The sequence below is a fragment of the Podarcis vaucheri genome (assembly GCF_965113315.1).
Source record: "Podarcis vaucheri genome assembly, chromosome: 2".
Lineage (NCBI taxonomy): Eukaryota > Metazoa > Chordata > Lepidosauria > Squamata > Lacertidae > Podarcis > Podarcis vaucheri.
Window position 1 is genome coordinate 133742067 of NC_138760.1, and position 16761 is coordinate 133758827.

The window sequence follows — 16761 nt, forward strand, 5'->3', positions numbered from 1 at the left end:
CAAAAAAGATCTTTACATTTTTTAGGAATATCTGAACCAGTAATGCCCAACAGATATGCCTCTGGTTTCCTAATAAATGAGATTCTTAACTTTTTCTCTAGTTCAAGGTGGATTTCCTCCCAAACTTTCTTTATTTTGCTACATTGCCACCATATATGGTACACTACTCCATTAAATACACCCATAATAATTAGTATTTGGTATTTTGCTTTCTTCTGAGATACTTTCCCTCAGTGTTCTGTCATAGTCCAGTGATCCTACTAAATTCACCCGTAATAATTATATTTCTGTCATAAACCTCAGACATACTTTCCTCCAATAGTTGGAAGAAATCTCATGCAAAAAGTGGCTCCGAATCTGAAAGTCCCAGTCCCAAATCTTGATTCTGCCACCCTAAGGTATTATAAGCAAGCCCCACATTCCTCTTTCCACCTGCAATAGATCCTGCAGGGATCATAAGAGCCACAATTGCTTTGCATTCACAAACGCTGTGTGAAATATCACTAGTGAACAGAATAATTCAAACAAGGAAACCAACAACAGTATTAAGAGAGAGAAAAACTGGATTTGAAATGACCCAACCACAAGATGAGAAGTCTCCCTCCTAAATGAGGGAAGGGGGAGGCATGGGGGGGGGGCTTTTGAAGTCTCCCTGCTGGCGAGGGAATTCCAGAGCAAGGGAATCCCTCACTGCCTCATCTCCAGCAGGAAGGGGGGGGGGATTTCCAGACCCCTGGGACCCTTCCCTCTTAGGGGGAGGTGCTGGGGCCTGGGCAGCTGGAGGGAGGGATGGACCTCAGCCTGCAGAAATGCAACTCCCCCCTTCCTCTCCCAGGACTCTTGTGGTGTTGCAGGTGAGTGACAAGGCAACACTCAAGAACCCCTCTCAATCCAGGGGGTGGTGTTTCAACGGGGGGAGGAAGAAAGAGGGGCTGGTGTTTGGAGCTGGGCTGGGCTGTCAGGGGGCGTCGCTCAGCCATGCAGCCCTTGCTCCGCATGCAGAAGGACCCCGGCGGAGGGCTTGGCCTGCAGAAGGAGGCCCAGAAGGAGACCCTCCCCCGGCCTCCACTTGCCCAGTTGGGGGGGGCGGGGGCCGGGTCCCCATGAAGCCCCCAGAGCAGGAGGCCAGAGGCAGCGCCGCCCCGTCGCCTTCCCCTCCGGACACTGGGAGGGGCTGCTCTCGGAGATGTAGCTCTAGGGACGCGCGCGTCTGAAAAGGAGCCGGAAGTGTCGCTGCCAAACGCGCCGGAAGTGGCCAGACAGGGAAAGGAGGAGGAGGGGCGTCGCTGAAGAGCCCCCCCTCCCCCCGTCGCCCCCGCCGCCCTTTCTATTGCAGACAAGGAGAGCGGACTAATCCGGAGCCAGGGAGGCGGAGGACCAAGAGGCAAAGAGGGAGAGAAGGGGGGGGAATAGAGGGGGGGATAAGGGGGGGAGGAGGATGAAGAGACCCCCCCCGCAAGGAGAGCGCCCTCCCTGGGGTCGCCCGTCGACAGGGGCCCCGACCCAGGGGGGAAGGGGGGGGACCCAAGACCTGCAAGATCTCCTGGGCAGCAGCAGCAGCACCGCCAGACTCCCCTTTCTCTTTCCTGGGGGGCCGAGAGATGCTCAGCTGCCCTGCCCCCCCCGGGAGGCCTTGGCGGGAAGGGGAAGGAGGACCCCGAGCAGGGCTGGGGGCGGGGCTGAGGCCCCCCATTCTCCCTGGGGTCGTGGGGGGCCTGGCTGGGTCCCCAAGAGACCAGCTGAGCTTGTTCTGGGGATGAGCTTTCGTGTGCATGCACACTTCTTCAGATTGGACAGTTTTCTGCCTGAAATTTGGGGAACACTTTCTCTTTCCTCTCAATAATATCTCTTTCAAACTGTGAACTTTCAGTCCAAAAACCTCTCCCTTTATCTTGTCCAAACAAGATGATTTGATGGTATTGAAACCAATCCGCCACCACACCTCCCTCCTCATCCTGTTTATTCAGTTTTATTTCTTCTTCCGAAAAGTCCAGAAGATCTCTGTAAGTTGCCCATTGCTTCTTCCGTATTGCATTTTTTTAAAAAGCTGTTGCTTTTGTGGGTTGGAGCCAAAGAGGTGGTTTTCTTTCCAGCAGATTTATCCCATACTGTAAAAAGGATTTTCTGAATAACCTGATTCATAGAGCTCTTGTGTGTTTTAGTTTTGTCCTGCCATAAATAAGCGTGCCAACCAAACATAGTCTTACGACCTTTGTTATAAGAAAATCATAGAATCATAGAATCATAGAGTTGGAAGAGACCACAAGGGCCATCGAGTCCAACCCCCTGCCAAGCAGGAAACACCATCAGAGCACTCCTGACATATGGTTGTCGAGCCTCTGCTTAAAGACCTCCAAAGGAGGAGACTCCACCACACTCCTTGGCAGCAAATTCCACTGTCGGACAGCTCTCACTGTCAGGAAGTTCTTCCTAATGTTTAGGTGGAATCTTCTTTCTTGTAGTTTGGATCCATTGCTCCGTGTCCGCTTCTCTGGAGCAGCAGAAAACAACCTTTCTCCCTCCTCTATGTGACATCCTTTTATATATTTGAACATGGCTATCATATCACCCCTTAACCTCCTCTTCTCCAGGCTAAACATGCCCAGCTCCCTTAGCCGTTCCTCATAAGGCATCGTTTCCAGGCCTTTGACCATTTTGTTGCCCTCCTCTGGACACGTTCCAGTTTGTCAGTGTCCTTCTTGAATTGTGGTGCCCAGAACTGGACACAGTACTCCAGGTGTGGTCTGACCAGAGCAGAATACAGTGGCACCTGCTCCTTTTCCGTTATGGGGTATCCAAGAGCCCATATAGTCCTTAAGTGGGTTCCATATAGGTAGGAGAAAATAACAGAGGCCAAGCAGAGAATATGGAGAAGCAAAGTGGCTAGTAAGCGTGATTTTTATTGCAACAGTGTCCCCCCCCCTCACCACAACCAGGAGGGAGGTGTGCAAGGCCTTATATAGTCTTTTCAAATTGTCCACCCAAGACCCCCCCCAAAAAAATATCATACGGAAGGAGACTGTCTACAGCAGGAATATATCACAGGAGGCGGTCTACAGCAGAAAACCTGTCCTCAAGGATACCTGTTAATGGTCACTAACTGCATTACCTGGGCAGCCTGGCCATTCTTTTGTGATGGTAAATACTTTAGTTCCTGAATCCAGGTCACAGGCTCACCCTGTTCATACCTCCTTAAGACAGTATTCGTAAACACAAAGATAATGGGAAGGCTTCCATTTGCCTTCTTTACTGCAGAGGAATATTTGTGTATATTTCTGAGCACAATTCAAAGTGTTGGTGCTGACCTTTTAAGCCCTAAACGGCCTCAGTCCTGTATACCTGAAGGAGCGTCTCCACCTCCATCGTTCAACTTGGACACTGAAATCCAGCGCTGAGGGCCTTCTGGCGGTTCCCTCATTGCGAGAAGTGAGGTTAGAGGGAACCAGACAGAGTGCCTTCTGGGTAGTGGCGCTTGCCCTGTGGAATGCCCTCCCATCAGATGTCAAGGAAATAAGCAGCTATCTTATTTTTAAAAGACATCTGAAGGCAGCCCTGTTTAGGGAAGTTGTTAATATTTAATGCTGTATTGTTTTTAACACTTGATTCCCCAGAGTGGCTGGGGAAACTCAGCCAGATAGCCAGGGTATAAATAATAAATTATTATTATTATTATTATGGCATTGGGAGAGTTAAAATGATTTCAGGATGGTTCTCCTGTAATTTTTCAGACATGCGGTTTGTATACTTACTGTGAGGAATGTGTGTGGTTGCTCACAAAGTAAACAGCCAGGACTCCGTCGGCTTTACGAAAGTCGGCTTTCTTAAAGTCAAGAAATTGAGTCCTAGTATGCTTGGCTGCTCCTTTCCGCTGTATAGTAAACTTCAGAAGAGCATGATCACTCGCGCCTAATGATCCTTCCACTTCTACCCCACTAACCAGTTACAGATAGGTAGCCGTGTTGGTCTGCCATAGTCAAAATAAAAACGAAAGCTCATACCAAGAACTAACTCAGTTGGTCTTTAAGGTGCTACTGGAAGGAATTTTTTTATTCCCACTAACCAGGTCATCAATATTGCTTAGGACCAGATCTAAAATGGCTGTTTCTCTTGTACATACGCTTCAGGTTACAGACTCCGCTAACCCAGGATGAGAACAGAAATTGTAGTCCAGCGGCGCGGCAGCAGCAGGAGGCCCCATTATGTTAAGAACACTTTCTTAACCACCGGAACGAATTGAATACTTAACCCGAGGTACCACTGTACTGCAGTTTCAGTTACAGTGGTGCCCTGCAAGACGAATGCCTCGCAGGACGGAAAACTCGCTAGACGAAAGTTTTCCGTTTTGGAGGTGCTTCGCAAAACGAATTTCCTATGAGCTTGCTTCGCAAGACGACAATGTCTTGCGAGTTCCTGCTGTTTTTTTTTCCTCCTCCCCCCCCTTTTTCTAAGCCGCAAAGCCGCTTATCAGCTGATCCGATCAGCAGATAAGCCGCTAATAGCGCTAATCCACTAATCCTTCAATGGGCTTGCTTCGCAAGACGAAAAAACTGCTAGATGAAGAGAATCACAGAACGGATTCTTTTCGTCTTGCGAGGCACCACTGTATTGTTATTTTTATTTATTTATTTAATCTATTAGTTGCTTTCTCTTGCCCAGGGCAGCCCAAAGTGACTTACAACCTCTTCTTGTTGTTGTTGTTGTTATGTTCCAAGGTGACACTCCAAGGCCTTTTTTGTCGTGTTTCCTGTATATTTGGGGGAGAGAGAAGGCTGTTCTCGGGTCCTGCTCCCCCACTAGGGAAACTGAGGCAGCCCCCTCAGGCAGGAGGTGCAGGGAGGGGCAAGGAGGGGACGGAGCTGAGTCCCATTTGGCCAGCCCTGATTTAACCCTCTATCCTCTCATCCAGTGGAAGGTGCTGTCCCATTGCCAGTGTCCTAGACACAACGCAGCCGCCTCGGGAAGTCAGTGGTGCAGGATGATTTGGGAATGTGTGCAGTTGGTTGGAATGTATCAGGAAGATGTTGGAGATCACGGAGGAAGGAGGAAACGAAATACAGATATTCAGCGTTTTCAGGGGAGGGGGAAGAAGGGGAAAGTGTCCCCCCCCCAGATAAGACTCCCATCCTCCCTGGCCATGGGCCATCCTTGCTTGGGCAGGTGGTCCTTTGAGTCCAACCACATCTGGAGGGCCAGAGGTGCCTCAACTCAGCATAGACGGTTCCTCTAGGGCTCAGTGTTACTTGGGAGTTGGTGAAATTGGATCTTAAGGGTTCTTGAGACATTTCCAAGGGATTGTGATTGGTATCCAGACCCTAACAGTATAAAGCCAAGGTGTCCCCACTGAGCAGTATATCAAGCCTGCTGCCCCCCGGGGAAGACCTTCTGAAGGAAATGCTTTGTCTCCGAAGTTGCTTCCTTCCTTCCTCCGCTGCTGCTGCTGCCCACACTGAAGGAATGTCTGGATGAAATCCCAGGGATTTTCTGGCTCCTATGTCCAGTTGATATTCTAGAAAAAAGTGTGGCTAAGATTCTGAGTCACAATCGTGGCTGAGAAATACAGCCAGGGAATATGAAACTGATTTGAAAATTGGTTTCTTCTTTACACATTGTTGTTGTTGTTGTTGTTGTTGTTGTTATCATGTTACATTCAGGTGGACACACCACTGGTTTCATCATCTTTCTGTTCTTTTCCACACTCAGTGTTATTCACCTTTAATACTCATCTTTTTCAGTGTCACACATATTTTTATCTTGTGATCTTCATATGAAGTGAGGTATAACAATTTAATAAATAAATCCCAGTTGGAGCAGAGCTAGAATATCCTGAAGCCCTTGGCCACCCAGGGCAAAGGAGGAAGAACAGTGAGAGAGGCCTGGACAGGGAATCTCCGCTAAGAAAAGCCAGTGTCAGGAGGTAGGTGCGAGACCTGGCGGCATATAATTATTTTATATTTATTACTTTTCCAACAATTTAAACACTACAAAAACAATACAATACAAAAACACTACATAACATTGACACATTAAACTAGCAAAACAAAACAAAAACAATCAAACAAATCAAACAATTTCATTATCCCATCTTTCATTCACTTATTTCCCCGACCTCCTCACACCTCCCTTTTGGTATTCCACTTCTGTTAATTGTTTCAGCAATTCCTTTCCATCTTCCTCTGTTTTCTATCCTATAATTATCTTAACACATTCTAACCTTATTTTTTTCCTTTAATACTCTATTTATTTATATTTAATTCCTTATAACATTTCTACTAAAGCCATATAACTTCATTCCAACATTTTTCTAACATTAATTTTACAGTATTTCTGTAAATAGTCTTTAAACTTTTTCCATGGTGGGCATGTCCACCAAAGGTGAAAGAATGTACCTTCAGTCTCATTACATTTCCAACATTTATTGTCGGGCAAATGATAAATTTTTGCAAGCTTGACTGGTGTCATGTACCACCTATAAATCATTTTCATTAAATTATCTCTTAGGGCATTAAATGCCGTGAATTTCATACCTGTGGTCCATAACTGTTCCCAGTCAGCCATCATTATGTTATGTCCAACATCTTGTGCCCATTTAATCATAGCTGATTTCACCGTTTCATCCTGAGTGTTCCATTTCAACAGCAAGTTATACATTCTTGACAAATTCTTAATTTTTGGATCTAACAATTCTGTTTCCAATTTTGATTTTTCCACCTGGAAACCAACTTTTTTGTCCAAATTGTATGCCTCCATTATTTGATAATAATGGAGCCAATCTCGCACTTTATTTTTCAATTTTTCAAAGCTCTGCAATTTTATTCTGTCTCCATCTTGTTCCAGAATTTCCCAATATTTCGGCCATTTGGCCTCCATTTTGAGTTTTTTCTGTGCCTTCGCTTCCATTGGTGACAACCATCTTGGGGTTTTCTTTTCTAGCAAATCTTTATATCTTGTCCAAACATTAAACAATGCTTTTCTAACAATATGATTTTTAATCGCTTTATGTACTTTTACCTTATCGTACCACAAATATGCATGCCAACCAAATGCATTATTGAAACCTAGATCCAACACGTCAGTGTTTTCAAGAAGCAGCCATTCTCTCAGCCAGCAAAAAGCAGCTGATTCATAATAAAGTTTAAGGTCTGGCAGGGCAAATCCACCTCTTTCTTTAGCATCAGTTAATATCTTACATTTTATTTGAGGCTTCTTGCCCTGCCAAACAAATCTGGAAATATCTTTCTGCCACTTCTTGAAACAATCCATCTTATCCAAATTTTGTAATGTTTGAAACAAAAACAACATCCTTGGCAGCACATTCATTTTTATCACAGCAATTCGGCCTAACAATGATAACTTCAAATTTGTCCATATTTCTAAATCCTTTTTCACTTCAATCCAACATTTTTCATAATTATCCTTAAATAAATTCACATTTTTGGCAGTCATGTTAACCCCTAAATATTTCACTTTCTTAACCAGTGTTAGTCCTGTCTCCTCCTGAAACTTCTCTCTCTCATTCACAGTTAAGTTTTTCTCTAAATGCTTGGTTTTCGTCTTATTCAGCTTAAAACCTGCTACCTGTCCAAATTCTTGAATCAGTTCCAATACCCTTTTAGTACTAGATTCTGGCTCCTGTAAGGTCAATACTAAATCATCAGCAAATGCTTTCAGTTTGTACTGTTTAGCTCCCACTTGTATACCTTTAACCTCTTGGACCTTTCTTATCATGTTTAACAAAACCTCAAGGACCGATATAAAGAGCAATGGAGAAATTGGGCAGCCTTGCCGTGTCCCTTTCTCAATCTTAAACTCTTCTGTCACTACACAAAGACCCCAAGATGTGTGGAGTATTCTTCTCACAAGGTTGCCCTTTCATTTTTACTGCTTCACACTTAGCTACTTGTGCAGATCTCTTCCACTGCAAACCATCTGTTCATTGAACCTCTTGGAACTTAGAATTTAAGGGGTTGATTCTGTGTATATAATTCTGCATTGGAACAATGGGATTAAGGTTTTCCGTCAACTCTGTATGTTTATTTTATAACATTTTTCCTGTGAAGAAAAGGCATGTTATCTCTGCAGATACACAAATTCACACTTTTGAGAATGGCAAAAACAAGCATCTGTGACAATATCGTCTCTTTAGAAAAACTTCCCCAAATAATCTTACAAAAACCTCTGGAAGAGCATGACATTGTGAATGGATTAATGGAATTCATTTACCCAAAAAATTAAATATTCCATATAAAGCCTCATGCTAGATAATTAAAAAGAAATCCTTATTTCCTGATGAATAGCCTTTGGACTATAATGTAATTAAATATAAAACTATCTTTAGATAGACTTTTTCCTCTAAAAGCATTTTTTTTTAAAAATTCTGATTTTAAAAATCTGATTTAAATAAAAAAATCCGATTTTAATTTTTTTTAAAAAATAATTGATTGTATCCACCCTGATTGCAATCTTTAGCTGCTGATAACATGGCAACGTTTAGCAGCTCATATTGTGAGGTTTAGCTGGTGAGAACATTGCAACTGTCAGCTGACGAGTTATCACGATATTGAAAATCAGATATTTCCTTTTTTTTTAAATATTTTTTATTGGTTTTACAAAGTTTTATAACAAACAAACATATAAAAAGACAAACAAACACATACATTATTTCATAACAATTTTTCATAAACCTCTTTTCTCGGACTCCCCCATACCTCCCCTTTCTGCATCCACATGTCCAAAGTTTTTTAGCAACTTACTTTCAAACCTCTATCATTAATCTTCTCATAATCCCAATCTTATGTCACTGTAACCCTTTCTTTCTGAAAAAACCTTGACATTTTAGCATTCCTCAAGTTTATAGTAGTCCTTTAGATATATTTTAAATTTCTTCCAATCTTCTTCTGCAATCTCTTTCCCCTGGTCGCGGATTCTGCCAGTCATCTCAGCCAATGTCATATAGTCCATCACTTTCATCTGCCATTCTTCCAAGGTGGGGAGATCTTGTGTCTTCCAATACTTAGCGATAAGTATTCTTGCTGCTGTTGTTGCATACATGAAAAAAGTTCTATCTTTCTTTGGCACCAATTGGCCGACAATGCCCAAAAGAAAAGCCTCTGGTTTCTTAAGAAAAGTACATTTAAGTACCTTTTTCATTTCATTATAGATCATTTCCCAGAAAACCTTAATCTTCGGGCATGTCCACCAAAGGTGATAGAAAGTGCCTTCAGTTTCTTTACATTTCCAACATTTATTGTCAGGCATATGATAGATTTTTGCAAGCTTGACTGGGGTCATGTACCACCTGTAGATCATTTTCATAATATTTTCTCTTAAGGCATTGCATGCCGTAAATTTAATCCCGGTGTTCCACAACCTTTCCCAGTCAGCAAACATAATGTTATGACCAATATCCTGTGCCCACTTAATCATGGCTGACTTAACTGTTTCATCTTGTGTATTCCATTTCAACAGCAAGTTATACATTCTTGATAGATTCTTAGTATTGGGTTCTAACAGTTCAGTCTCTAATTTTGATTTTTCCACCTGGAAGCCAATTTTCCTGTCTTGTTTATAAACCTCCATTATTTGATAATAATGGAGCCAATCTTGTACCTTAGATTTCAATTTTTCATGACTCTTTAATTTCAATTTGTCTCCATCCTGTTCCAGAATCTCACAATATTTTGGCCATCCGACCTCCATATTGACTTTCTTGTATGCCTTAGCCTCTAAAGGTGACAACCATCTAGGGGTTTTGTTTTCCAACAAGTCTTTATATCTCATCCAAACATTAAACAGCGCTTTTCTAACAATGTGATTTTTAAAAATACTATGCACTTTGATTTTGTCATACCATAAATATGCATGCCAACCGAATGCATTATTGAAACCTTCTAGATCCAAGATGTCTGTATTCTCGAGGAGCATCCACTCTTTCAGCCAGCAGAACGCTGCTGCTTCATAGTACAGTTTTAAGTCCGGCAGGGCAAATCCCCCTCTTTCTTTTGCATCTGTAAGTATTTTAAATTTTATTCGAAAATCAGATATTTCCTAGTCCTTATGCACATTGGATCTGCAATATAATGTCAGCTCAAATATTAGGAAACAGTTAGCACATTAACATCAAGCCCAGCTCTAATTATGACCTAAATTTCTAGCCCAGTGTATCATTGCAGATTTTACCAGTTTTATTTTGTTTCCCATTCTAATAGTATCTCATACATTTTGGAAAGTTTTTTTAAAAAATTGTTCAGTAGTACCTAAGAGACCAACTAAGTTTGTTCTGGGGATGAGCTTTCGTTTGCATGCACACTTCTTCAGATTGGACAATTTTCTACCTGAAATTTGGGAAACACTTTTTCTTTCCTCGCCATAATATCTCTTTCAAACTGTGAACTTTCAGTCCAAAAACCTCTCCCTTTATCTTGTCCAAACAAGATGATTTGATGGTATTGAAACCAATCTGCCATCACACCACCCACCTCATCCTGTTTATTCAGTTTTATTTCTTCTTCCGAAAAGTCCAAAAGATCTCTGTAAGTTGCCCATTGCTTCTTCCGTATTGCATTTTTTAAAAAGCTGTTGCTTTTGTGGGTGGAAGCCAAAGAGGTGTTTTTCTTTCCAGCGGGTTATTATATTTATCCCATACTGTAAAAAGGATTTTCTGAATAACCTGATTCATAGAGCTCTTATGTGTTTTAGTTTTATCCTGCCATAAATAAGCGTGCCAACCAAACATATTCTTGTTTGATGTTTAGTCGTGTCCGACTCTTCGTGACCCCATGGACTAGAGCAGCCAGGCACCCCTGTCCTCCACTGCCTCCCGCAGTTTGGCCAGACCCATGTCTGTAGCTTCGAAGACACTATCCAACCATCTCGTCCTCTGTCGTCCCCTTCTCCTTGTGCCCTCCATCTTTCCCAACATCAGGGTCTTTTCTAGGGAGTCTTCTCTTCTCATGAGGTGGCCAAAGTCTTGGAGCCTCAGCTTCACGATCTGTCCTTCCAGTGAGCACTCAGGGCTGATCTCCTTCACAATGGATCGGTTGGATCTTCTTGCAGTCCATGGGACTCTCAAGAGTCTCCTCCAGCACCATAATTCAAAAGCATCAATTCTTTGGCGATCTGCCTTCTTTATGGTCCAGCTGTCACTTCCATACATCACTACTGGGAAAACCATAGCTTTTACTATACGGACCTTTGTTGGCAAGGTGATGTCTCTACTTTTTAAGATGCTGTCTAGGCATCTTAAAATATTTTCTTACGACCTTTGTTGTAAGAAAAAACCTGTTCCTTTCCCCTTATGGGGTATCCAAGAGCCCATATAGTCCTTAAGTGGGTTCCATATTGGTAGGAGAAAATAACAGAGGCCAACCAGAGTATATGGAGAAGCAAAGTGGCTAGTAAGCCTGATCTTTATTGCAACAGTGTCCCCCCCTCACCACAACCAGGAGGGAGGTGTGCACGGCCTTATATAGTCTTTTGAAATTGCCCACCCAAGACCACCCCCCAAAATATCATACAGAAGGAGAATGTCTACAGCAGGAATACATCACAGGAGGCAGTCTACAGCAGAAAACCTGTCCCCAAGGATACCTGTTAATGGTCACTGACTGCATTACCTGGGCAGCCTGGGCATTCTTTTGTGATGGTAAATACTTTAGTTCCTGAATCCAGGTCACAGGCCCACCCTGTTCATCCCTCCTTAAGGCAGTATTTGTAAGCACAAAGATAATGGGAAGGCTTCCATTTGCCTCCTTTACTGCAGAGGAATATTTGAGTACGTTTCCGAGCACATTCAAAGTGTTGGTGCTGACCTTTTAAGCCCTAAACGGCCTCAGTCCTGTATACCTGAAGGAGCGTCTCTACCTCCATCGTTCAACCTGGACACTGAGATCCAGCGCCGAGGTCCTTCTGGCGGTTCCCTCATTGCAAGAAGTGAGGTTACAGGGAACCAGACAGACGGCCTTCTGGGTAGTGGCGCTTGCCCTGTGGAATGCCCTCCCATCAGATGTCAAAGAATTAAGCAGCTATCTTATTTTTAAAAGACACCTGAAGGCAGCCCAGTTTAGGGAAGTTCTTAATATTTAATGCTGTATTGTTTTTAACACTCGATTGGGAGCCGCCCAGAGTGGCTGGGGAAACTCAGCCAGATGGGCAGGGTAGAAATAATAAATTATTATTACTATTATTAGTAGTAGTCTGTGGTGCTCAATGTTTAGGTATAGTAAATACTAGGATTTAATTAGAACTTGTGTGTTATAGCGGGGATATGCCCAGGCTTCAGCATACAGGCAACTCTCCGCAAGCCGTGGGAGCCCAGCGCGGGTTCCTCCTACGTCTTGCGGAGATCTGCGTGACGCCTGGAGAGCGAGAGCGACCCTTCTCTCTCTCCAGGCTTCAGCGAAAGCCTGCATTCGCCCCATAGGACGCACCCACATTTCCCCTTCATTTTTGGAGGGGGGAAAGTGCGTCCTTGTCAGTGTTTGTAAAAAGCAAAAAAAAAAAAAAAAGAAGAAGGAAAGGGTTCTGACCTCTCTTTGTCTCCTCAGTCTCCTTGTCGGCACAAAAAGAGTCCACGAAAATATTCTTGCAGAGTTTTATTCTTAAAAGTCTTTGTGCAAAACACGACTGAATAACTATACACACCAGCACCAACCAACCAACCAACCAACCAACTAACCCAAACACCAGCCTCAGCAACAAACTAACATTTCATGCTGACCCAGCTTTATTCGCATTAAAGAAACAGCGGCCATTTTAGCCGTGACAGTCCTATGGGGCGAAAAATACGGTACTTAACACTTAGCTTCTGTTACACATTATATCCACATAAGTCAATAGAAAAAGTATAAAGAGATGATGTTCCCTTTGGGAAATTTGGTTTTGGCAACCGCAAAACAACATCCTTGAAATCATATTATATTTAGAAATGACTTTGGCCACGTAGTAAACAACAGGTTTTTTCTTTTCAAATTTAATGAGTTTAGAGTTTATTGTACACTAAGCGGGGCACTTTTATACATATCAATGCGTCCCAATGTCTTAGTGTATCAAAGTGCCCCAACGGACATTTTCAAAAATCTAACAATTGTTAATAAAGCCACTGAACTTATTTGAAAATCACCTGTAATCCTGATTACTGAGTGGAATAACTTACCTTTGGTATTTTTAAATCTTTTATTTTTAAATAATATTTATTACTTTTAAACCTTACAAAAAAGAGAGAAGAAAAGAAAAAAAAGAAAAACAAAAGAAAGAAAAAACAATACAATACAATATATAAACAATATACAACACGACATTAACACATTAAACAAAACAACAACAAAAACAATTCAAAAAGAACACACATCATACCATCTCAATACCCTCTCTTTTATTCCCTTGTTTCATCGACTTCCTCTCACCTCCCATTTCTATAAATTATTTCAGCAAGTCCTTTCCATCTTTCTCTATTTTCTGTCATATAGTTATCTCAACATATTTTAACCTTATTTTCCATTAATACTAAAATACGTATTTATGCTTAATTCCTTATAACATTTCTACTAAAGCCATATAATTTCATTCCAACATTTTCCTAACACTCATTAATTTTACATTACAATGGTGCCTCGCAAGACGAAAAGAATCCGTTCCGTGAGTCTCTTCGTCTTGCGGTTTTTTCGTCTTGCGAAGCAAGCCCATTGACGGCTTAGCGGATTAGCGCTATTAGTGGTTTAGTGGATAAGTGGCTTAGCGGCTTAGAAAAAGGGGGGGAAGGAAAAAAACCCCGCAGGAAGTCGCAAGACATTTTCGTCTTGCGAAGCAAGCCCGTAGGAAATTCGTTTTGCGAAGCAACTCCAAAATGGAAAACTCTTTTGTCAACTCCAAAATGGAAAACTCAAGTCCAGGTCCCAGAGGTCAATAAATCCCTGCATGAAGGGATCTATGCAACTTTCCTTCTCCAGTCCAAGTGGGGCTCCAATCCTCAAAATCTGACTTTCCCTAAATTCAATCATAAAAGGCATCAACTTGTAGTCATCAAATTACATGTGTAAGGCTGGGGCTCTCTCCCTGTCCACTTGTGCTATTTTAGGTTCAACAACGACAACTTTCTCCCCCGCCTTCTCTACAATTTGCCATGTCAAAGTAGATCCCTGTATCGATTCCTGAATAGTTTCTGTATTAATGTTCGCTTTTTGTCCAAAATTAGTCACTCTTTGTCCCAAGTTATCAATTTCTATAGTCATCACATCCGTCTTCTTATGGAGCTGTTCCAGTGAGTCATTTATCTTACATAATGCAACCACTAAGGCTTCTTCTGTCAACATTCTTAACAATCCAAGGTCAGTCCCAGATTCTCACAGTTTTTTATCTTGCAGCTGGAGATCCCCCAGCTCAACTCATGTTACTCATGTAACAATTTCAAAAGCTTCTTCTAGAGGGAAACAATTTCGATTTGTATCAATCCTTTTAAGCACAGTTCAAACAATAAAGTTAGTTTCAATTTTCAGTTACTTTTACTCCTTTTTAAACGCAGAGGGAGACAATGGAAACAATGTATTTCTCTTATTTAACTGGCTGTCAACGAACGATCTATTCAGATTCAATGGGCAATTCCAAAACGTCGGTCTTACTAGCAGACCGTTTCCAGGTTCAGAGCGGTGGTAATTTGACTTTCTTCACTCTCTCCTGCAGGCTTACACGATCCAAAATTTCCCCCCTCTTCTCCTGCTTCCAAGGGGGGTTTAGTGATTTTAACCGATGGAAGTTTAATCCTTTACGGAAGGCTTTCCAAGACTTGCAGCCTCTATGCTTCAGTCTATTTACAAAAAGGGGAGGCGGACTTCCTTTTTGAAACCTCCCCGTTTCGGTGCCAAATTAAGACGTTTAAAGATCCAATTTTCCGTTCTACTCACGGGTAATTGTCTTAGAATCAAATTGTCCACAGGAAAAAGTCAGCGCTCTCCAGCAATAGCAATGCGGCTTCACTCCGTGAAAGAAGCAGTCAATTCGAAGCACCGCGCCACTCACCCGTCGCTCCAGATCCCCGAAAACAGGTTTCCCCGCGAGTAGAGGAGGCGCAAAAGGTGCCAGCCGAATCCCACGTTCACAGGCTTCTCCCGCCTGTGATTTTTAGTGGGTCTCCGCCTTCGCCGTGGCGGCCAGACCCAGATTTCCACAAAGCAAGTTCCTCCCGATCAGAGGAATTCAGCCATTACTGGAGGCGCTAACCCTCAGTGTATCAAAGTGCGCCAACGGACATTTTCAAAAATCTAACAATTGTTAATAAAGCCACTGAACTTATTTGAAAATCACCTGTAATCCTGATTACTGAGTGGAATAACTTACCTCTGGTATTTTTAAATCTTAACTAAATGACGTAAAAAAGTGTTGGAACACTTTTACATTTCACATAATCTTTAGATGGTCGTGCTAAAAACACACCTACTCTCTTCAAACGCCAACGGCTAACTGGCGGCCAGCGCAGTCGCAACTCTTCTACTCACACATGCATAGGCACATTTGGGTGATGTCGCGACACGAATATCATCTCTTGATATTGAAATATTGGTGTGTCAATGTCCCCCTTGCGTCAATGTGCCCCACCTCCCCCATTCCGCATTTTCAGAGGAGGGGTGGAAGGGGAAAGTGTGTCCCCCCAGATAAGACTCCCATCCTCCCTGGCCATGGGCCATCCTTGCTTGGGCAGGTGGTACTTTGAGTCCAACCACAACTGGAGGACCAGAGATTTGCGGAAATAAATCTTTGGGTCCAGGCAGCGCTTCCTCGGCGTAGGCTCTGCTGACCTGGCCAAAGAAATGCAGAGTAGCAGCGGTCCTGCTTCCGTGTGAGATAAAGGGATAAATCAAGTCCAAAGACAGTCCGTTCTTATCTCCAGTAGCTTTATTTACAGAGTAATAAATCCATCAGACACCATCGGAAACTTCGGCCATTTCCCTCTGCTTTCCAAAAGCACACTCACAGCAGCTTCTAAGCTGAGCTGCTTCTCTGTCCGTTGCAGAGACAGATCTGAAGAGCGTCAGAACAACATCCTGTGATGCACTTCTCTGCATCCAGCTCCTCCCAGATCCAGATACAGGACACCACGGAGTTTTAACCTTGTCAGTTCCAAACTCCACAAGAGATGCCTCAACTCAGCACAGAAGGTTCCTCTAGGGCGCAGTGTTACTTGGGAGTTGGTGGAACTGGATCTTAAGGGTTCTTGAGACATTTCCAAGGGATTATGATTGGTATCCAGACCCTAACACTATAAAGCCAAGGTGTCCACACTGAGCAGTTTATCAACCCTGCTGGCCGCTGGGGAAGACCTTCTGAAGGAAGTGGTTTGCCCCCAATGTTAATTCCTTCCTTCCTCTGCTGCTGCTGCCCACACTAAAGGAATGTCTGGATGAAATCCCAGGGATGTCTGGCTCCTATTACAAAGAGATCCAGTTGATATTCTAGAATAAAGTGTGGCTAAGATTCTGAGTCACAATCATGGCTGAGAAATACAGCCAGGGAATATGAAACTGATTTGAAGATTGGTTTCTTCTTTACACATTATTATTATTATTATTATTATTATTATTATTATTATTATTATTATTATATTACATTCAGGAGGACACACCACGGGTTTCCTTCTTCTTTCTTTTCTTTCCAACAATCATAATTATAATTATAATTATAATTTATTATTTATACCCCGCCCATCTGGCTGGGCCTCCCCAGCCACTCTGGGTGGCTTCCATAGAAACCAAAAATACAGTAAAATATCACACG